Consider the following 24,494-nt stretch of genomic DNA (forward strand, 5'->3'; position numbering starts at 1 on the left):
GAGGGAAGAAAAAAATAACTGAAAGAGAGTAAAACTGCAGGCCTGAGATTGAGACTTTTTTCTCCAGGCTTTAGACACGCTGAGAGTCACGTGAATAATATGTTTAGAGGAGCACCCTTTTCTAAGCACCTGATTTTAAGAGGCTGTCTTGGGTCTGAGTAAAATGAGTTTAAAGACTCACGTACATGGGAGGTTAGAGTTTTGCAGCCAATTAGTTGCTTTCACTGAATCTACTCATTTTCATTTAGATGCTTTCTTGCAGTCTACCAACAACCATCCTGTATCATTCCCCGACCTGTTCCTTCCCCTAAGTCTGGGAATGACAATGGCAAAGAGGCTGGAACAGCACATACATTAGAAGTAATGAGCATCACTGAGAATTTAGAGACTGTGTCTAGTATGAAAGAACCCAAGGGAACTTCAGGAAAAGTAATCAGAGTGAGTAGGAAAAGATACATAATGCAAAGTGTTCCCTCCAGGAACTTTACTTCAACAAGAACAAGAGCATTTCCCCGAAGGACGTGAATAATGTCAAATATAACTGTTCACCATGTTTCTCCAAGGCACCAAATGGGCTTTTAAGCCAAAAATTCCTGCCAGTTTAACAATAGATTCAAAATAGGAATTATAAATTAGCTCTCTGCCTTTCTAAGTTTGTCATGAGAAGCAGATCATATTGGGGTTATTGTTTGGCCCAACTGGAATATCTGCTTATAATTCAATGAGAGGTTTGTAAAAATTGGATTGGTAACACCTCAGAGGTTTCAGTATTTTTGACCCTCTATTTTATGCAGGAAACCACAAGATCAACTGAGAGTAAAACTTTTGGCAGCTTCTGAATATACTTGCTGAAGATATTTGTGGAGTGTAGGCTTATCTTATGAATAAACAATAATAATAAAAGTATAATATTAATTTATAATCTCCTAGAATTAATGAGCCTATTAATTAATGTCTTAACCTATTTCCTCAGAGGGGAGAAGAGGTCAAAGTACAACCACTTTCAGAAGACAGAGGAATCCACTCCTATTATACCTGAACCCTGATGTAAGAACGGGCCTGAAAACTCTTTCACCCTTCACCTCTGTACCTCCACTTCCCAAACCCCATTTTTACATCAATCTATCCCTTCCCTCTGGCTTTCCAAAGAGGAGCCCTGTGGTTTCCCAAAAGAGGTCTCCTGCTGCAGATATTAGCAGTATTCTAGTCAAAATGATTTTGTCCTGCTCCCCATTATTTTTGGACCCTGATCTCTTAACATCTTTAAGCAAGACTGTCCCAGTGCTGAACATCCAGGTCAGGACAGGCACAGAACAGCGAAATTAATTAGAGGAGGGACTCCGCAGCCACACTTACAGTGCGGCTTCTTTTCTCCGTCTTTCCATGCGTGTGACCTTGAGTAAGTTATTTACTCTCTCTGAACTTCAGGCTGCTCCTCTGTAGAAGAATGTTGCTAGGAGAACTGAATAAGTTAATATCTCTAAAGTAGTTAGAACAGTGACAATAGATAGATAGATAGATAGATAGATAGATAGATAGATAGAGGTAGGTAGGCAGGCAGGCAGGCAGACAGACAGACAGGCAGGCAGATCACTGGGGAGTACAAAGTCTGGCATTTATTCCTCATTTATTCATCTCCTACATAAGCGGCATTAAGGACACAAAGATAGCTAAGACATAATCCATGCACTTAGGCACCTCAAAGTTTAATGGGAGACAGACATTTATAATACATTATAATGGCTGTGGTAGTCAGAAACTAATTGCTTTAGGAGTACAGAGGAAAAAGTAATTAATTCTCCCTGAGGGTTTAGGGAAAGATTCATGGACAAACCTGTTCCGCCCTGCAATGTCACTATATACCCAAGTCCCTGGGAGTGAGATCAAGGGCAAGGTGAGTGAGGACCAGATATGACATGCCCACGGACAACCCCTCTCCTAGTATAGACCACACCAACAAGGTTACCTACTCACACATATCCTCCCCAACTGAAACACTTTGCCTTGCTTTTGCCACCAAAGCTTAAAGAGTTAAAGCTCCTCTCCAAGACTATTGCTTTGAAAGCAGCCTTTATTCCTTTACTGAGCAGTGAGCAGTCAGTCATTAGAGCCACAAGGAGCTACACACACACACACACACACACACACACCCCTACATTAAAAATATATACATGTATGCATGGGTGTATGCATATGAATATGCAATATTAAGTAAATAATATACAAATATATTAAGTAAATATACATATGTATATATTAAGCACCTTAGTGGGTAGCTCTTTTCTAGGGCTCAAAAGGTAAAAATAAGTATAAGACACTTGTCCATAAAAAGCTTGTAATATAGTGAAATATATGGCATGCCCTACCCTAGACACTGTGCTAGCACAATAGGAAAAGGGGAGGCATCTCACAATACTGTCTTTAACTCAAGCTACTACCGAGGAAGTTGGGAAATACATTATGAGATATCCCTGTATTCTCCACTTGTAAGCACTGTTACCACAAATAAAAAGGTAAATTAAAAAGGAATTATTGTTAAGATATTGTATATCCAATATGAACATTCTGTGACTGTCAGGAAGCTGCATTCTCTCACTAATGTCTCACTGGAGCTCGACAGCCACATGTGCGACTCTAAAAGAGAATAGACTTCCCTTCAGGGCCCATGATTATAGAGAGGTATCCTAGTTTGGGCATCAGGAAATCCAAATTCTAAACCAAACTCAGCTATAAGACTAGTTGAGTGCCTTTGGCCATTGCACACCTTTTTGTTTCCCCATCTAAAAATGAAGATATTGTCCTAAATGATCAGTAAAACAACTTCTAATTCTGATGTTATTCTAAAGACAGAGACACCATTCCTTGGAGCAGCACCCTAATGGCACCTTCCTTGCTTCTGTGTTCCTCTTTTACCCCAGACAAAGTATCCTCATTTTGTTGCATAGCCAGAGAATTCAAACTACTGATCTCCTTGGGAATGCAAAGAGTCATCTTAGATTTCTAAATGGTTGTCCAGTTCAAAATCTCTTCCTGTGTTTATTGTCAAATGTATGATGCCTGTGAGAAGGACATGAATTCTGGGAGGGCCAGAGGGTAGAATGTTATGGGCTGAATGATGTCTCTCCCAAAATCGTATGCTGAAGCCTTAGACCCCAGTACTTCAGAATGAAACCATATTTGGAGATAAGGTCTTCACAGGGGTAATTAAGTGAAAATGAGGCTAATAGCATGGGAACTAATCCAGTATGACTAGTGTCCCTGTAAGAAAAGGGAGAGACACCATGAAATGTACAAGCACAGGGAAAAGGCCATGTGAAGACGCAGTGAGAAGGTGGTGGTCTGCAAACCAAAGAGAGGACCCCAAGAAAAACCAAACTTTCCAACACCTTGATCTTGTACTTTTAGTCCCCAGAGTCATAAGAAAATAAATTTCTGTTGTTTAAGCCACCCAGTCTGTGGTATTTTGTCATGGCAGCCCTAGAAAACTAATAGGCACTCAAAGAATAAAAAGGAATTAATATTTTCTGAACACACATTCTCTAAACAGCATGATTCTGTGCATCTACCAATTTCACAAACTATCACAAAGCCCAGGAAGCGAGAATCCCCAAATACATTATTTCAGAATATAAAATTGTCCACCTACCTACCATTTGTATTTGAAATTATTTTCTTGCATTATAGAGGCAGAGAGCACATCATAAATTCTAACAATCACTTTTGAGGGGGAAGCAAGATATCGGAATCAATGGCCTACACAGACATCTCCCAAATGTATGAATTCCCCTTGATGTAAGAACCAGTGACTTTGTAAGCTACTCTGAACTAAAGAAAAATATTGTATCAGAAGATAATCCGATTCAGTGTGCTTTGAAATCCCCTAAGAAAAACTGTCCTCCACAGCACAACTTTTTCCCTCCTCTGGCAAGCTTTGTCTCAGCAAGTTTTATTCAGACTATCTGAACTAAAGCACAGATGTGACTTGATTGATACTTACTTCCAAGTGGAAACCACTGAAAGTTTCTTTTGCATTGATTAGTGTCTTCCAGCTGCCTAAAAACCCACAATGAATTCACAGCACATTAGGGATCGCATCGGGGGGTTATTTATGGGTGAGGAACATGCTTATCTTCACCTCTATTGTGCTATCTATATGTCAAAGGACCAGAGACTTATTATAGAGCCCTTCTTGAGCATTATTCCCACCCAGAGTGAATGACTTGTTCTGATTAGTCTAAATTAGCTTATCTGCCATTTATTTTTAACATAGGACATATTCATTTGCTTTCTTATAACTAAAAGTTTATACTTATCCATCACCATGTCTTGCCATAAATCTGAACAGAACTGCCTGTGGACTGGAGCTACAGCTTAGCCACCAATATTAATAGGTCACCCAATATGCTCATGGCTGAGTAGGAACTCACTCAGCCTCTTGTCTGGCTCCACCACTAAAATAAATAAATAAGCAAACTGCTAAAAATAAATGGAATCGTATCTTATTCAAAATGTTATCTGCATCTGCCGGGGAAAGAATCCAAGGGAATTAGCTCTGTTGCGGAGCTGTTCTGTGGTGTTAAAGATTGTAGGGCATTATGCCTGAGAAAGCAGTACAGAACCAAGATCCCCCGTATCTGATTAGAATTTACACAGTATGAAATAAATAATGAACTCTTGATTCTTAGCTAGACAAGGCAACAGGCCAAGGTTTTATCACGGGCGTGGTGATTTTTAATGAACAGGAATGGAGAGGTGAAATCAAAATGTGGGAGGAAGCATGAAGCTGAACTAAACAGCGTATCTGTTCTCCGAAAGAAGTTATTCTATTTCCCCCAAAACAGAATCTGCTGTTTAGTCTGAGTGTTGCCAAGTAATCAATAATCAAAGGTAGAAATGCTTTCAACGCCAAAAGCTTCTAAAACAACGAGAGAAGGGGATGGATAGAAGAAAATGAACTGAGAAACAGAGCGGCCAATCTATTTTCAAATGATTTCTTAAATGCAGCCTTACCTAATAGGGCCTGACTGCCACATCAAAAGAAAAAAATATGGAAGAAAAATAAAAATAACAACCAAAACATACAAAACTTTTCTTTTGATTACATTTTCTAAAACATGCAGTTTTCCAACTATTTTCTCTTTGAAATAGCTATAGTAGAGTGTTCTGAGTATACAAATGCAATCTACAGCATGCATTTTAGTTATTTTGTGTCTTTTATTTCTGTTGGCCTTGGAGCTGTACAGATATCCCTCTAGGTTAATAACTCACTGTCAAGGATGGTGCCCTGTAGGGAAGTTCAGTCGCTTCCTTCAGAAGTTCTTTCAGATCCTACCCCTCACTGTCAAAAATTCTGGCATCTTCTATTGGTTTTTCATTCCCTTTTATGTATCTTCTTTTTATTGTTTTTTTTTCCTTCTTCTTCTTTATATGTTTTTTTCTCTCTCCTCCTGCTGTTCTTATTATCTCTAGTCCCACAGGTTCTCAACTGTAGTTTTGTTTTCTATGTTTGCCTGGTAGCTCCTCTGACTCCACTGCAGTTTCTCTAGTATTCTCTTTCAGCATTAGCTTTCCCTCTATTCAATGCCTTTCTTGTTTAAAGCTACGTGGTCTTCAGTTTGTCCCGTGGGCTATTTGCCTTATAGTGACAAGAAGGATGAATTGTCCTCTGCTTTTCTAGCAAACCTAAAGTGCTGCCATTCATCAATCCAGAGGTGATTTCATGTATTTAGGCTGTCAGGGGCCAGTATGATACTAAGCAAACAATACTTGACTGAAAAATCCTAATGAGATTACTTTGATTCTCCATGGGGCCCTAATCCCTGGCGAGCAGTACTTGCCAATGGAGAAATCAAGTATTGATCAGCTTAACTGTCATTAATTTAACCTCTCAAGGAGAATGTGGATCTGCCAATGTGTTCCAAAACATCAATAGGAAAAATAGATACAGTGTTTGTTTTTATGTAAGCTGGTCAAACTACTTCCTATTCATATGTATGTTTGTAAGTGGCAGAACTTAGAATTCTCAACTCAGACACATATAACATGAACTGAATTTATTCTCAAAACTATACAATACTGTTATGACCCCTGAACATCCAAACTGCTGAGATATTTTATTCATTTCAACTATCAAGAAAATACTCATCTAGGTTAATGACTTCTGTAATACAATTTAGTTCTGAATATTTTGGTTTTTTCTGAATTAGTCAATCAAATTGAATTATAATCACTTTTCAGTCAATGATCACAATCCATGCCCCTATCTCTTTCTGAATTTCCCCTCTTGTCTCTGTCTGACCCTAAAACCCTTAAGCAGTCTCACTTGTTCTCATTCCTCCAGAAGCAAGGGCAGCAGGGAGTAAAAATTCTACTGCATTAATAGCAGATCACTGATGGTAGAAGGGCATCTCAGTCTTGGTCTGGATCCATTTAATGACTATCACATCTCAAAGGTGAACCATGCCCCATTCCCATCATCCTGTGTATATCTTTTTTTTTTTAAATTGAAGTATAGTTGATTTAAAATGTTATGTTAGTTTCTGGTGTACAGCATAGTGATTCAGTTATATATATTCCTTTTCATATTCATTTTCTTTATAGATGATTACAAAATATTGACTATAGTTCCCTGTGCTATATAGTAGGACCTTGTTGTTTTTCTATTTTATATATAATAATTATATCTGCAAATCCTGAACTCCCAATTTATCCCTCTCCACTTCTTTCTCCCCTGGTAACCATAAGTTTGTTTTCTATATCTATGACTCTATTTCTGTTTTGTAAATAAATTCATTTGTGTGATTTTCTTAGATTCCACATATAAGTGATATCATGCAGTATATGTGTCCTTCTCTTTCTGATTTACCTCACTTAGTATGATAATCTCTAAATCCACCCATGTTGCTGCAAATGGCATTATTTTATTCTTTTTATGGCTGAGTAGTATTCCTTGTATGTTGATGAGAATGCCAGTAGAGGGAGTAGAGGGAGAAGATTTTATGATGCAGAAAAGAGAGGGGAGGATTGCTGAACAGGGTAAGAGGAAATGGCAGATATTGTACAAGTAGAGGAGTTAGCCACAAAAAGATGCCCAGTTTATCTATATACCACAACTTCCTTATCCAATTGTCTGTTGATGGCCATTTAGGTTGCTTCCATGTCTTGTCTATTGTAAATAGTGCTGCTATAAATATAAGGGTGCATGTATCTTTTCAAATTAGAGCTTCCTCTGGATATATGTCCAGGAGTGGGGTTACTAGATCACAGGATAAGTCTATTTTTAGTTTTTTAAGGAACTTCTATACTGTTTTCCATAGAGGCTGCTCCAAATTACATTTCCACCAATGATGTAGGAGGGTTCCCTTTTCTCCACACCCTCTCCAGCATTTATCATTTGTGAACTTTTTAATGATGGCCATTTTGACTCATGTGAGGTAATACCTCATTGTGGTTTTGATTTGCATTTCTCTAATAATTAGCAATACTGAGCATTTTTTCATGTGCCTATTGGCCATCTGTATGTCTTCTTTGGAGAAATGTCTGTTTAGGCCTTCTGCCTATTTTTGGATTGAGTTGTTTGTTTTTTTGTTACTGAGCTGTATGAGCTGTTTGTATATTCTGGAAATTAAGCCCTTGTCAGTTGCCTCATTTGCAAATATTTTCTCCTATTCCATAGGTTGTCTTTTTGTTTCGTTTATAGTCTCCTTTGCTGTGCAAAAGCTTATACATTTAATTTGGTCCCAGATGTTTATTGTTGCTTTCATTTCTATTGCCTTGGTAGACTGACCTAGGAGAACACTGCTATGATTCATATCAGAAAATGTTTTGCCTACTTTCTCTTTTAGGAGAATTTTGGTGTTCTTATCTTATGTTTAAGTCTTTAAGCCATTTTGAGGTTATTTTTTGTGTATGGTGTGAGGGAGTGTTCTAACTTCATTGATTTACATATGGCTTGAGGTACTAATCATGCATTCAGGTAGTGATACAAATCTGGAACACTCTCTATCAGGGTATCAGGACTAGAAACCTTCAGCTCTTAGATGGTACATATTTGAAGCCATTCCACTGGAGGAGCTCATCAATAGAGTGAGTGTAAAGAGAGAAAGTAAAGGTAATCTAAGGATTAAGCCTGGAAGCAATTTCCTGTTCAGAGACAAGAGAGATGAAGAGGAACCAAGGAAACAGACACAGAAGTGGCCACACAAAGTGGAAAGAAAGCCAGATAAGTGTTAGTGTCTCAGAAACCAAGTAAAGAAAGACTTTCAAGGAGGAGAGAGAGAGTATGATGTCAAATGATACTGATAGGTCTAATAAGATGAAGACTACAAATGGACTAGATTTGGCTACATAGAAGTCATTGGTGAATTACTGAGATCAGTATTGCTGCAGCGATGGGAGTGCTTGGCTGAAGGGAACTCTGGAAGAAATGGAGAAGAATCAAAAATGGTAAGTATATACCACTCAAAATATTTTGCTGTACAGAGTAGAGAAGTAAGGCAATAGCTAGTTAGACATGTGGAGTCAAGAAGGGTTTTTATCTTCAAGATCAGAAAAATGATAACATATTGTATGTTGATGAGAATGCCAGTAGAGGAAGAAGATTTTATGATGCAGAAAAGATAGGGGAGCATTGCTGAACAGGGTAAGAGGAGACGGCAGATATTGTACAAGTAGAGGAGTTAGCCATAAAAAGATTCCCAGTTTATCTATATAACAGAGAGAAGGCAAGTCCTGACATACTCACAATTTTCCAATATCTCGTGAGAACAGGGATTGCAAATACTATCACTTTAGTTATAAAAGTGAAGAAAATCTTACAGAGAGATTTTTCAAAGGCCAAGGAGGCAATGTAGCATAGGGGCTTAGAGCACAGACCAACTCAAAGGAATGAGTCCAGCTCCACCATTCTAAGCTCAAGTTTCTTAATCTTCAAAAAGTTACTGTGAGAATTCAACGAGATATTTAGAGAGTGAATTATAGTGTGGTAGAGCCTAGTTGTAGTTGCTCAACACCATCCATGTCCTCTCTTCGTTGGCACGTGCTTTACCTTATTTCCCAGCTGTAGCTGCAGATAGGTGTGGCCATGTGACTGAGTTCTGCCCATATGAAAATAGGCAGAGTGACAAAACATCAGTTCTAGGCCTCGTTCCTTCTAATTTCTATCACATTCTTTTCCCCTTCTGCTTGCCTCATTATTCTGCCAGCAAGGGATGCCCCGGAGGATTCGGAGGCCCTAGAAGATGGCAAAGGCACTAACTGGAAGGAAAACGGGGCCCTTCTAATTTGACATGAGCAAGAAACAGACATTTATTATGTTAAAGCACTAAGATTCTTGGCTTGTTTATTAGAGGTGCAAGAATTAATTAGCTAATACAGTAAGTCCTTAATAGATGTTAAATATCGATAATAATGTGGTCAGCCCCAGACCGCAACATCAATTGATGATAGAGGTCAACAAATATTTAGGGTTTTTCATGCTTTGTCTGATGTTTTTCTACACTATGTATGAGATGATCTAACTTTTGTCCACTGTACATAAGAAGCCATTATCACTTTCAAAGCCTAAATCTCACTGTGCTAGAACAGGAAAAAGAGAGATCTTGTCAGGATTCCATCTATAAGCCATTTTATAATTACCTTAAACACCAAACTCTGTTGCTTTGGCTTTCTCCTTTTAAGTTGAAATGTAACCAAAAACAAATAATTGAGGTATGTATCACTGAATAAATCAGATTATGATTATCTGATCTACTGATGCAGAATATCTGGTACTCTACAGTTTATACCGTAACTAGGTCACAAGAGAAAACATTCTCAGCTACCATCTCTAAACTTTATGTAGAGGGACAGTGGTTGACATTTTTCCATTAGCAATATGGTAATTGCTCTCCTAGAATTTGCTTCATTTCTCCAATTCAAAATGAATCCAATTTTCATTCTTATACCTTTCCACTTGTTTAATTGGAGCATAATATTAGGAAAAACTCTTTAATATTCAAGAAGTATATCTCAAATAGCATCATGTCATGAATATTCCCCACTGTAAAGTCATACTTCTGCTTTGACCTTGTTGCCATTGTTTTGTTACATAAATTATTCAGCCTGGTATGTCTTATAGATTAAATACTTCGGAAACAAATTAAAACGCATCCCAGTGGCTTAAAAATGTCAAGGAAGTCTTCTTTTTCTCAATCCCTCTTGTAAAATGGGGTAGTGAAAAATAACCCCACAAAATAGGCAAGATGACTTATTTAGAGATCAAATTGCCAAGTGAAATAAGCATCTCTCTTTGGGGAAAAAACAGTCTCATAACTCACTTCTCATTGTTGAATTCAGTGAGGCACATGCAGCTTGCCCACTGATGTGTGGAAGAGAGAAACCAACACTCCTTCTCCTACCCAACACAACAGGCTTTTTATAGTCAGGACATACAGGCTCAAAGAAGACACATTTTCCCCAGAAGGCAGTCTTCTAGAGGCGGCAGGAAGACAACAGAGCTCCTGAACAGAGCTTTCCAACAACAGAACCGGCTGCTGTGGTCACGGGAAGTTTTCACCTAGAAGCAAGATGACCAATCATGGCAGGAAGTATAAAAGGGCCCCTTAATTGAATCAAAGTCTCATTCAGTCATTACTTCAAAAAACTCTATCAAGCAACTGATCAGGATTGTAACTGAGAATGGAAATATAAAAAGACAATATCGCTAGAGAAGCTACTAGCACTGCCATAACACTTTCTCTATGCCAGAGCTGTTCTGAGCAAGCCTGAGCTTTGCAGGAATTAACTTACCTAATTCTAACAACCCTATGAAGGTGGTTTTCTTATCATATTTATTTTATAGCTGATAAACTGATGCCCAAAGAGATTAAGAAATTTACTCAAGTCACATAGACAACAAATGAGGAGGAGCTTGAATGCAGGCACTTCAACTCTGTGTTTCATGCTTTATCCCCTGCCTCCTCTTCCTTAGGCTCTGAGCCCCAGCATCTACCAGGGGTGACCAACCAGGAGAGTCACAGTTACACGGTTATGGGGTAAGAGTAAAGGGATGTACAAAGTACAAGGATACACCTGTCCAACAGGAATTTTCAGTTTGCTTTCAAATCATTGTCTAATTTTAAAATCAGACTGACCTTAAATAGGGAGATCACAGAGTTAATTTTAGACTTTTGTATTTTGTCCCAAATTCGTGAGACAGTATTCTTCTTACATACAGTAGAGCCATTCCCCATGTGAGGAAGAGTATCTAGCCTCCCCACTTCATGACATCACTCTTACATTTGGCAAAAGTGCTCTTTAGTGCTAAGGTCAGCTATGAACACCGTTGCTATGTCAAGCAAGGTCTCTTTCCCCTAAGATCGGGAGAAACAGGTTCAATAGGCCATGACTTTAGGATTTAAAAAAAGTTTTTAATAGTTAAGTTCTTGGAGTCATTTTCATATTAAAATGAATTGACCTCAAACCATTATAATCAGCCATATAGAAAACAACCTAACATATGCTCTAATAAACTGATTTCCCTAAAATACAGTTGATTCTGAGGTTGTTTATACCCTCACCCTACCTTCAAAAAGTAAAAATGGTAAAGCCCCTCCAATAAATAGGGCTTCAGTAAATATCCCTAATATATTCATGTTCCACCTTTTTCTTTTGCAAGCCTGTCACAAATCCTGATAAAGATTGATCTTCATTATTCAAATCTTCCACAAGTTCCAAATCTTCCCTCCTTAAAGATGGCTGTGGGTATAATTCTGATTTAGAGATATAGGCAACAAGTTTGTTGGTCTTTTTGCTTCACAAATAAACCTCTCCATTTAAGAATAATAATTACCATGGTAACCCTAACAGCTTAGGGATCTTTCAAGCATGCAGTTTCTAGGGGGAAAAAAAAAATCTCAGCATTTCTGAAGCATGTTTAACCCTTCAAGATTCAGTGTTCAATTTTCTATGGCAGAGTCAATTTGGTTTAACTTTTCTGTCAAAATAGATAAGCCTTTTCACTGGAGGCATCAGGAAGAGATGGGCATGAACAAATGAGAAATAATATTTTCAATAGCAATCTGATCTCATTTAAAGAAGTACAAGCCAAATATGGCATTTGAAAGAGCATTTGGCTCAGACACAGGGAACACTCTTGCACTTCTCAGCTCTGAGATGAGGGTGTAAGTAATAAATAGCACAGCCTGTACGCAGCCAATGGGGAAGTTGTACTTCAAGCCACCCAGTCTCCTCTCCTTTTCCTTGTGGAGTATAAAACTCAGATCATGTAGGAAATGAATAATCCTGATAGCACAATTTGGCTGTTAACTATACCTCCTGAGTGGAAGTCAGAGGCTGGACCAGGGTCTCATGGCTTCTCTGCCTTTTCTTCTTACCTCACTCTGCCTAATGGCATTTCGCCTGCAGTACCAAATGTGAGAACCAAATGAAAGCTTCAAAATTTGCTGCACGTGCAGTGTAATAGGAGCAAATGCATACCTCCCAGCAAAGTCCAATTCCTACTGAACTAACACCAAATTGGGTTTGCACAACCATATTAGAATAGTGAACTCTCAGCTAATCTAATGGGCTATGCACAAAATCTTTAAAATATCAGATATTCTTGCTAGCATTGCTTATTATTGGTTAGAAGAAGGAATTCTCATTCTGAATCCCTCTCTAGTAAAAGCTGCATTTTGTCAGTGCATTTAAAAAACCAGTTAGAGTGATATCAGAAGAAGAAATGGAAAATTATACCATCCATGCACAGTGCGTTCATCTTGTCTCCAAGTAAACCTAAGCTTGATTCACGAACCTCCTTGGTTACTATCTCAGAATATACTTTTTCTCATTTATTTTACTCCATTGTTTGCAATTTCATTATATAATTTAAATTGTATTGTCTGTGACTGTATAGCTCATCTGGTGAATTTGCTCTGTCAGTAAGATCACTTCTTTTTGTGTCTATTGAAATGTTAATAAAAGCTTCACTAGCAGGTAAGCCAGCAGTACGTTCAGAGAACTATTTAGTGCATGTTCTTCATACAGAGGAAGATGGAAAAAGGGAAGGTAAAGGATGGAGGGATCTGATTTGAGCACAGTACAGTAACAAAGATTTGATGATTAGTGTTGTGTTGATGATTACTATTACTATTATTTCATGAGCATTTCCTTCTTCTAGGTATTCTCTCCAGAAGAAAAAGGAAGAAGAAAACCTATTAACAGGAAGGGTCAGGCAATTTTTCCCTCACAACCCCTTTATCTTCCCATAAAACCTTGATGCACATACAGGGCAATGAGCTTTCGAAAATAATGGTTTGTGGCCTTGGTAACTGAAGGCAAGAAGCAATATACCATTGCCAAATCTCACGATGGGAATGAAATAAACTTCTGTCACTACCTTTTATCTTTTTTCCCAATCCTTTCACACCTTCAAATCATTCTTCATTTTCTAGTCTTTAGCACTGCACTTCATTATTTCTTCTTTCCAAAAATGTTATGCCTAGGTCTACAGCCAGAGGAAGAGCTTGCAGTGGATTAAACAAGACTCTGTTTCAAAATTGCTTTAGGTGAGTTTTCCTGTTCCATTGGTTTGGATCTTGGAAGCTTAAATGGCACTGAATTCATGACACTAGCCCACACAGTGTTCATCTTCATGTTGAGATAAAGATGGTGTGATAATAGCACCTTCCCCCAAATGACCCAAGAATCCCTTTGGCTGGTTCTCCCACCCTCCTCATAGCATGTTTCCTTTATTCATAAATATTATTATCTCAGCTGCTGTGAATGTGGTAAATTTAAGAGATTTCAAAGTATCAGGAAAAGTTAGATGCTTTTTCATAGTCTCCAGCAGTCCTCAATTGGAGAAGCACCAAGAAAGGTTATGCTTTTCCTTCTCCTGCCATAGTGCCTAAAATTCCAATGTTAGAGGTCCATTCTTGGGGATGATAGTAATTTTTTTTTAACTGCAAGGCTTCTTCTTTCAAAATGTAACTGCTCCAGGGAGGAAAAGGGTACTAAGTTAGTTATATATAATGCTCTATGTAAATTCCTGCATTTGAACTCATTCTCTTCCCTGACATGTAGCTTAAACAGAGTACCAAGGGAAGAGTATTTGCTATTGGTAAAAGTTAGTAAGACTGCTGTGGCTATTTGAGAACACTGAATGTTCTCAGGGGAAAACAGTGTTAGGTAAGAAACCTCCATGAGGACCAAACAGTGATTACGGAGATAATGTTGGCAAGCAAAGACAAAGGGGACCCAGGAAGGACATGAGATGGGAGATGAAACTAAAGAAGCTCAATTCCTCCTTCTATTACCCAGGGCCATGGGGGTACAGCAGGATACTACATAAAGCCCCCATAGGTATAAATTTAAACTAAACCTTCTATCTCAGCCCTTTTAAACCCTATAACCTGATCACCACATCTTTGAAATGATTTCCCAATTATTAAAACCATCAGATCTATTGCTAGCTGTTAGGGTCCATACATAAATATATAATATACATATAAAAATACATATGCAAACTCATATAATACCTGCACCATCAGATTGACATGAGGGTTTTATCAACTTTTTCTTTTGCCTCCAACTGACTGAGTTCCCTCCAAGTTAGAGACTAGATTATTCTGAAGTTTTCTGCATCCAAAAAGAAAGCCAATAATCATACTCAGCCCCAGATAATTTAATAATATTCTGGCCTATGGTAATCATTTAACTTTCATCAATTGTGCATTGTGTAAGGATGAAGAAGGTGTAACTGAAGTGAGTGATGCAACATGATACTAGAATACAATCTACTTCTGTTTAAGATAGGTGGAAACATACATTCAAATAAACTGAAGAAAAATGAATTTAGAAAAGAAAAGATGGGAAACTGGATGAGGGGTGTACGGGAACTCTCTGTACTGTCTTAGCAACTTTTCTGTAAATCTGTAATCAAACTAAAATTTTTTTAAAAGAACAGAAAAAAAGAAAAACAAGATGGAGAAGGAAAAGTAAGAAAGGGTGAACAAGATCACAATAAGACTGGTTGAAAAGTAAGGAGACGTGGGTAAGTTTCAGTGAGGTCCCACTCCCTCCAGGCACTGAGCTACGTGCCTTACATTTTTGTTGTTGTTGTTGTTCATGAATTCTGACATCATTCTTATGAGCTAGATATTATTATTCTCATTTTTAGATGAAGCACATTAGGATTCTAGATGATAAAAATTTATCAAGATCACACAGACAGGAAGCAGTCCAGCTAAAATTTGACTCAATGTCTTAAGATTCAGAATTCTCTTTTAATATAATGGTGTATGTCAATTATACCTGAATAAAAATAAAAAATAAAAAAGAACTCTCTGAATTTCTCCTCAGGTCCACTTTCACCTCTTACTGCTCCCTGTGATCTTTGCCTTTGCCAAACAACTGTTTGATAGACAGGTATCCAATCAACCCCTCATCCTATTCAGTTGATGTGATTTTTTGCTTTGGTATAATATATGCTGTGCTCGTGAAACACCCAGGTCTGTGTTTAACTTTGTAAGGCAACGAGTTCAAGGCAAACCCAGCTGAGGTACCTAACCCTCACTGCTGTGATAGTTGCATTTTATATCAAATGGTCCTCTAATATTCTCTTTGACAAGCGGAATCCACACTCCCTCATGTTAAATTGTTAATGGCTTCCCTTGTGGTTGGCTTCTGGTTCTGATTTCATCATAATTTAGACTCCTTATTTTATGTCAGTAAAATTGTCTAGAATAACATCACAGCCCTTGGCTAGAAGCCCTTGATGTGCCCAAGAAACAAGCTGTATGCTCACATATGCCTAATGCTTTCTCTCTTGCTCTTCTCTTGTTTTTTTCTCTCCCTGTCCCTAGCTGGTTGGTTTTTTTCTTTCTTTCTTCCTCTCTCTCTTTTCCCACTCTGCTTGTAATGCTTCCATTGTTTCTTAAAACATATTCCAAGAGAATCCATAACGTATCTATGTTATTTGTTGGCAAGTATTCCAAAAGGATGTATCTAATCTCAAAGTCTTTAGTTGCGATTCAGTGATGTGTTTCATTACAGATTTGTGCGTTGTTGTTCTATAAATGTTAGCTATCTCAACCTTTAGGAAAGAGAGAAAATACTCAACACTGTATGTTTTCCTTGTGGTGCTTTAGGCAAGTTTTTTTTAATGCTTCAAGGATTCTGTTCAGACAATGACCTTATTTCAATTTGAGTATACAAATTCCTCCAGTTTTCGTAACAAGCATCCATACTTGAAAGTGACCTTCTATAAAATGCAGCACAGGAATTATTCATTCCTCCCAACATTCTCTCAAAGGCTGAAGTTACTTAAAAGGAAAGATTTTATTCTTCAGACATCCGGTAACTACTAGAGTTGATGCGGGCTACTCTAAAAGCCTGTTCCTCTAAAAGACAGATTAACAATGTTCTTCTCAGACCTGAGACGTCTCTGAGACAAAACAGAACAAAAAACATAAAGTGGATGTATAGTGTGTCCTTGCTTCTTGCACTAGTCTACTTGTGACAGGCGTATTTGGCCCCAGAAGACCCCTTCCCAGCAAAGTTCATGTTCTGAAGTTGTCTTTGATAGCAAGCTTAGGAGGGTGTAAGACAAGGAACCATTAGTTAGTCCCACAGGTAGGATGACCATACAGCTGATTCTCCAAACCAGGATATTTTGACAGTGAAACTAAAGGCTATTAGTAATATAAACTAGGAAAATATGTATAAAGTAGGATTATCCTAGGCAAGCTGGGATGTATTGTCACCTTGGTCTCTGGTATAATTAATAATAGTATCCCTTTTCACTCTCAAAGGGTCCCCATTTGGGGCAATAGATTACCTTAGGGGTTCTCAAGCTTTTTGGTCTCAACTGCTTAACCCCCTTAAAAACTAATTAGGACCCACCCAAAAGAGCTTTTGTTTATGTGGATTATACCTTTCAGCATTTATATGTTATTAAATTAAAACTGAGAAATTTTAAAAATATGTATTAATTAATTCATTTAGAAATTTTAAAAATGCATTGTTTGTTTACATAAATAACATATTTTTACAAACTCTATTTTCCAAAACCAATTAGAGAGAAGGTGACACTGTTTTACACTTTTGGAAATCTTTTTAATGTCTGGCCTAATAGAAGACAGCTGGATTCTCAGGTTTGCTTCGAGATTCAATCTGTTATGATATCACATGTTATGTAGCTTCTGGAACACTCTCATTGGAAAATGAGAGTGAAAAAAAACCAAATAAATCTTGGTATTATTATGAAAATAATTTTGTCCTTGCAGACTCCCTGCCTATACTTTGAGAACGGCTGGATTATACCATCTCCTTACTTTGAGGCAGGAGAAAGCTACTTCACAGAGTTCCCTAAAACTGGTGAAACAAGATGATGAGGGCTAGGTCCCTATCCTTCGCAACATAGTGCCTTAGGCTACTCGGCCATTCTGACTTCTCTCTCTAGCCTTCTCAACGTTGCGTTCCTACCACCAGAACAGTGCCTGACACAGAATAAGAGCTTAGTGAATATTTCAGGTTCAAATTATTTGCTGAATGAACGAATTAAGGATATGCCTAACCTTCATATCCTGAAAGCCAGAGTGTCTGTGATTGGGCAGAGATGAGGCTACTGTCCGTGACAGAGAAAACTAAACGTCTGTACTTCAATAATTAATTTTAAAACCTTAAATGTGACTTAAATTTCGTAATTTTCGTATAGGTTGTACTGGACACTGAGATACAGACCTAATTATAACAAGGACAAAGGAAAGGCAGACCAAAGATTGGAGAAGTGGTAAGACCTGGCTACTCCAAAAGCTTTTATGAATATAAAGCAGCTTGGCTGCAGCATGCACTTACTTATCTTGCTTATATTACATGGTCCCTCACTACCTCATCCTCAGTGAACTCCCTCTTTTGAATTTCTGTACTACTGAGTGTTTTATAATCCTAGGATCCTTTTCATATACTGTCCATATGCTGCCATTATTTTTCACGAGCTCTGTCATCTCCTTTGCTGGATGATAAGTTTGAGGGCTTACACTCTGTGCCTTATAATTTTTTTCTCCCCATAATAAATAGGACATCCTGCTTATAGTAGTCACTGACTAATAGGTAGGTATGATGCAGAGGTATACATTAGTAGAACACTAAATTGCATCAAGTTTATCTTATTTTTAAAAAAGCAAAAACAACAAAAAATTGTTATGTGGACTACACAAAAGTTTGAAGACAGAAAAAAAACAACTATTCTTGGAACCCTGCCATGTATACTGACTGGGACCCTCTGTGATGAATGCTAACCTTTAGCAACTTTGATACCCATGGGTATTCATGAGAGAAAAGAGTTCCAATTCCACAGTACATTCTCAGCCTCAGGCTTTAGCCCATCTTATCCTCTTTGAGTTATGGGTCCCTGTTCTTTTACGCAGATTTATAAATTCAGACAGTGTCACAGGAGGCAGGTACAGCACATAAATCAAATAACAGCGGCACATGGGACAAGCTGCAAAATTATCATTGTCCCTTTGCACACTCCACAATGTCAGAGTGAGGATATGTCTAACAGTTTAGAAGCTTGAAACAGTTAACATGACTCATTAAATGCCTAGCTTTTTATGTGGGTTTTATTTAGGCACAAGAAAAAGTCTGATTTCATATATTTTGGCACTCAACAATAAATTTATATTCTAACTGCATAATATAAAACATATGATTCTACTTGGTAGAAAATGGTGTTGGAGTGGTCATTCCCCAAATTTTCTCCTAGTTCTAAAATTCTATAACTCAATAAGATAATATTTTAAATATTTGATATTGTTTGATAACAGTGGCCCTGAGAGCATTAAAAACCCATCTCCCCATCAAAAATAATGACAGTTACTTTTTCTCAGTGGATCTCCACTGTTCAGACAATAAACAGTGATAACTGTCAGTAAAGAAAAACATTATCTTTATACTAATAGATTTGGAATGACCTATATCAAGATAACTCTGTATGACACAGTATGTAACACAGATAACTGGTTTTCCATCAAAGACTCATATTCCCATCTATGGTTTCAAAGCTGTTGCTGGGAAGTAATTGCCCAGACAGCAGGTATTTACAAGTCCAAGTTCCCCTTACATCTATGTGGCCAATGGAATAAAGCCAAACAACTGTGGCCAATAGAACTGGAGCAGAAAGGATATATGTCACTTCCAGGATTAGACCATACAAAGCTCCCATGTAATCCTCATGCCCTCTTTCTTGACACTCAGAGAAATCTCAGAAACCACACAGTGTAGATAACAGAGCCTCCATCTGTTCAGGGCCCTGAATGACTATATGGGGCAGAGCTTCCTTCCCACTCCATGAACAACCTAACCCCCCCAAACCACTAATGATTGAACTCTACATGAGTGAGAAATATGCTTCTATTTTGTAAGCTGCTGATATTTTAGAGGTTTTTAGTTACACAGCAGCTACTACTACTGTAGCCAGAGTAATTGAGCTTGCACTATTTCTTCCAAAACAAATCACAACAAAAAATATTATTTTCTTTAGAATTATTTAGAATGTTTTCCTTTTCTTTCCCTGAATCTTGACATAAGTGCACATCTGTGAAAAGCCAAAGGATGTGTTTTGGTTGAAGTGTTAAACTTTGTTTGTTGTAAGCACCTAGATACTTACGTATTAAATTCTAAGAAGAAATTAATATTGACAAAGAATGAGGTCATGCAGAAAGAGAATTTCTACTACAGCCATGATAATTAAAAAAAAAAATTCCCTAGAAGGGTTAGACATAGAGTAGGTCTCTTGCATTTTGAAGTAACTACATTTTCCTCCAGGATCTTTCTTCATTTCAATTGAACTAAATGATTTTTCCATGTTGGTAAGAATAAAATTTGGGGTAACAAGTTCCCCTTGTCATTTCTATCCTTCTGAAAAATAACTTTCTGAATGCTCTACTTTTAACACTAAAAAATTTACACAGCTGTCCAGAAAGATGAGGCCCTGTTAGCTCTACAGCAGTTTGAGTGCCTGCGCGGGCACCCACCAGCCTTCCCCTCTTACTGGGTAGTCTCAACACACTTACACAGCCTTTTCAGTAGTTTTGTTTACATCCTCTTATTCTCAGACATCATTTGCCCAGCTAGGATTCAGTTTCAGGTTTACATATTTCCCTGCAGGAAATTTTCTAAACCCATAGTGCTTCTCCGCCTTGCTTCCTAACATGCCTGAGCCTTCGGAATTTAGTACCTCTTCTGTTTGAGCTATTTCTGTTACAGGACATTACCAAGCCTCAATTTTACTTATGCTGTTATATTATCACTTTACAATCTCAAGTTCACTTTCTTTATTGGCTATACTTTGTGCTACAATTTATAGACACTAGAGTCACTAAATATTGTTTTCCTTCCTTGTGCCAATTATCTTCTCTTTTAATCACTTTTTGTTATTATTATACCCATATAACAGTATCAAATTAAACAGTTTCTTCAGAGAATTCACGGGAGATTTTGTCAAATGTTTGAAGAAATTAATTATTCTACAACACTTTTTCCCTGAAATATCAATCTACTAATTATCTCTCGAGTTAGAACAACTACAGTTTCTCTTCAAACTATCAAGTTTGAGATTCTTCTATTATATCTTAGACTCAGGTTAAATGTGTTTACTACTAATAATCATCTTAGACTTTTCTGAAAGCTACTTACTACCAGTTGATATTAAATTTATGAGCTTGAGTTTCCAATTTTTGCCTTTTTGAGGATTTGGATATTTGTCCATTTCTAGTCTTGTGACACCAATCCTATTTTTCACCTCTCTCCATGCTTAATTATAATGTCTGTGAAGTAATATGCAAATTCCTGGCACACATTCATCTGAGTTTAGTGCTTTCTTCCTATATCCTAACATTATTTGATCAAAAGTTTGAAGGTCTTTTTCTTACATCAAAGTAAGGAGCTGAGCGAGTTGTTTGACCCCCTTTGATATCTTTTCTCATCTTTCCCAACAATAAGCCTATTACTTTCCTTATTGATTTTCCTGGTTAGATGATAAAGACACTCTTTTTGGTGTTTGTGGCTAACATAGGTATTAAACAGGTCACTAGGGGTTTTGGTCCATTGGACATTATTCTGATCGTTTCAAGCCACTTCTGTTTGTGCCTTCAGTATGTGCAGGTTTTCCTATCAATTGTTTATGCCCTTTTAAAGTGTCAGTTCATGAGAAAGCATTTTATTATCATTATATTAATTTAACAGAGGAATTTTTTGAAGCCTAGAAGTTAAATGACAGAAGAATGAAACAAGGAATATACGTTTATAATGCCAAAGGGGGAGAATCTTTTAAAACCCGTTCTCATGACCCTTGCCTGGATATTACTTGTACACTTTTTCAAGGCAATCTCACTCCATGATATGTGTTTGCATAACCAAAGTACCCAGTACTTCATGCAGTTATGCCTGCAGCTGTGCATCCTTGGGACCTTCAGGAGTAAAGGTCAGTGAACTTCAATTACACTTGTCCTCAATTAGCACCTACCTGCATTTTATTTTGCTTGCTTTTTTCAGTGTCAATGAAATTTCTACCTCAAGAGGTTTAACTGATTTCAGATCAAAACTTTGAGAAAGGTTGATGTTGTAAAGCTTCTGAGGAGAGCTTAGGATCTTTAAATCTAATATCCTTCAAAGATTTTCCTGGGATCTAGAATTTCTCTTCAATGTGAAAGATATATTCCATAAACAGAGGCGTTTTCAACTTTATGGCTTGCAGTTCCTGCAGAACTATATTACGTTCAAAAGCACGTTTTGATTTTACATTTCAGCCAGGATCACTGCTCTCTATTACGTCCCATACTCTGTGCAAGCTACTTCAAAGTGTCCATGGAAAGGGAGAAAGCCTTTCATACTTTTTTAAAAAATTAATTCCTAAGGGAAAATGAATGCTAAAGCCTAGAGACACAATGACTATGAGAGAAGTTTTCCAGTTGCTGCTCCAGGCCATCATTAAATAACACTGGCCTTTGTGATCTTAGAGACCTTGTTTTTCATTACTTCCTACTGCTGTTTACACACCTGCTTTCATTTGTTTTTTGTCATCCTGTTCAAAACGACAAAAATACATATTGCTTTTCTCGTTTTGCCCAATACACGAAATTGAGGCTGTTTCAACAATTCATAGGAAAACAAGAATGGCTTTCTACATTCCTTCCTGAACAGGGTCCTAAAGAAGCCTTAAGCACAGCAATAATTTACTCAGTGATTACACATTAACTGTGAAAGCAATTATTAAAAATTTCTTTTCATTTCTCAAAAACAGATTGCTTCTAGGCTTGTAATTTATTTTAATTGAATGCTGAGAGAATTGCTGCCTATAAAACAGAGGAAAACAGTTCATTTGGTTCTAAAAAAAAGAAACAGATGCAAACCCAAATGCTCAGAGGTCAGGCAGGGAATAGAAACGAGTGAAGTAGACAAGATGGATTCAGCAGCAAGCTGAGCAGTAAGGCTCAGGCCTTATCTGAGGAAGTGCTCCTGCTGCTGAGAGCTGGCTAGCCCATGGGTGCCTTCAGGGATTTAGGTTTCTGTTTCCAGATCTTCCAGTTTTTCAAAAGACGCCAGGAACTTGGATATTCATGTGAAACACTCTGCTTTCAAATGTTGGCAAACAACTCAAAATAATTTAAATCCTTCTGTGCGTGCGTGTGCATACACACACACACACACACACACACACTCACACAGAGGACTAGAAACATACTGGAGGATAGATTGGACCTGGACATCACCATTTCACAACCTGTGTTCTAGGTGAATAAACAGGTGTTCCTTTAGGTAGAAATGATCTCTTGCTTTTTTGTTACGAGTTCACTCTCTTGTTATTGCATCCTTTTTCCATTCTATTCCCTGGTATGTAACTACTGAAAGAGTCCAAGGTAACACGAAACTAGGAGATTATATGTATTTATGCATATATGGTTTTCGGGTCCAGAGAGGACAAAAATGCAAGTTTTAGAAATTCTGAAGCAGGAAATTGCCTGAACCTTTAAGATAGTGAGATTCAGGAGACATGTGAGCATAACGTTAGGCACAGTCCATGGAGATAGCCTGGGACCCGGCGTCACCTGCCAACACAACTGCCCCCTGAACAGTGCCTCCCGAAACAGAAGGGAAGCTGACTCACCACAGACGACCAGGAGGCGAAACGTCCTCTTTTGACAAGAACACAGAGACAGCTTGCGGTCAGACAGTCCAGCCTTTGGGCACTCTCAGTTAAGGACAATATTGACCTCTATAGGACTTTCCTGGAGTGGCGCGCGTGAGCGTCTCCGCCATGTTTGAGGTGCCGGCAGAAAGGCCGGGGACTGCGCATGCTCCCCGCACACTGCGTACAGCCCCTTCGTGAAGGGTGGGGCCTGGCGCCGCCGCCCGTGGCGAGGCCAAGCGGCCTGCGCAGGACGCACTTCCCGCGAGATCTGTGGGCCACGCCTCCCTCGCCCGGCTTACGGGCGGGACCTGAGCTTCTCAGAGCAAGCGTCTGCACCTGAGGCGCTATAGCTAACGCGGCTCCAGTACAAACCCAGTCAAGCCTTGCCTGAAGTTCTGGGGTGGCCTCTAGTAAGTTTATAGTTAAAGAGTCCAAGAGCCCAGCTCGGTAACACCGTCATTTTGAAGGAAGGCCATAAAATGTGAATATGGGTGGATCCATGTGTTTATTTATAGGAGTGCCCTTACAGCGTTGAAAATGCTCTAATTAGTTTCTGCCGTACCAAGGCAATTTATTCCATTGTGGAATTCAAAAAAGCTTCTGAATTTCCGCCCCCCTACCTTTTAAATCTACGTTACAGAGATTTCCCAATTATGTGTTGGTGGCATTATTTCCTGTATGTGTGAAAAGTTTTCTCTAAGCCCAAAAGATAACTCGAAATGTTTGATTCTCATTCCTTCTCTAGTATTAGAAATTATATATATTTGCTGGATGTCTCTAATATGATAGAAAAATGAGTTAAGTTGAATTAACATAGTAAGATTTTTGGTATTCCCGAGTCAATTATGTTTCTTTTCTCAAAACATAAGAACAACACAGAATAATAACATCAGTTAATTAAATGTCTTCATTTCTGAGACCTATTCATTAGATTTAGTTTTGTCATTCAGATTGCAAAGCAACTGGTCAATTGGGTCAACTGATTCCATAAAATAATCTTCGGGAAAAAATAATTATCCATGTCAGTTTTATTTGCTACCTATTAATTAATATTCTTTTCTGCTCACCCTAAATGTTTTGGATAGAGTAAGGACAGCTTTATGTATTAAATGACCAGTTGATAAGTATAACATATCTATCAGTTGGTTTCTTTGTATAAATTAGGTTAAACAACTGTTTTTAAAATAAATTATTAAATGGATTATTTCCTTAATAAACATAATAGTATAGCCTTAATAGTGTTACCTCTAATTTCAAATATAAAAGTTGGCCCACCTTGTAGAAATAATTCTCTTCCAACGTATACTTATGTTTATATGTT

At 37.9% G+C, this 24,494-nt stretch overlaps 1 long non-coding RNA gene across 1 annotated transcript in view; it reads right to left on the reverse strand.

Annotated features, from left to right (window-relative positions):
• The window catches only part of LOC140697108 (uncharacterized), a 114,510-nt gene extending 91,202 nt beyond the window's left edge, over positions 1 to 23,308 (reverse strand). Inside the window, exon 1 of the long non-coding RNA XR_012073927.1 lies at positions 23,150 to 23,308. This is a non-coding gene — a long non-coding RNA (uncharacterized lncRNA). The remainder of the gene's footprint in view (positions 1 to 23,149) is intronic.
• Positions 23,309 to 24,494: the final 1,186 nt, after the last annotated feature.

Source organism: Vicugna pacos, chromosome 6 (genome assembly GCF_048564905.1).
Source record: "Vicugna pacos chromosome 6, VicPac4, whole genome shotgun sequence".
In the NCBI taxonomy this organism is placed as follows: Eukaryota; Metazoa; Chordata; class Mammalia; order Artiodactyla; family Camelidae; genus Vicugna; species Vicugna pacos.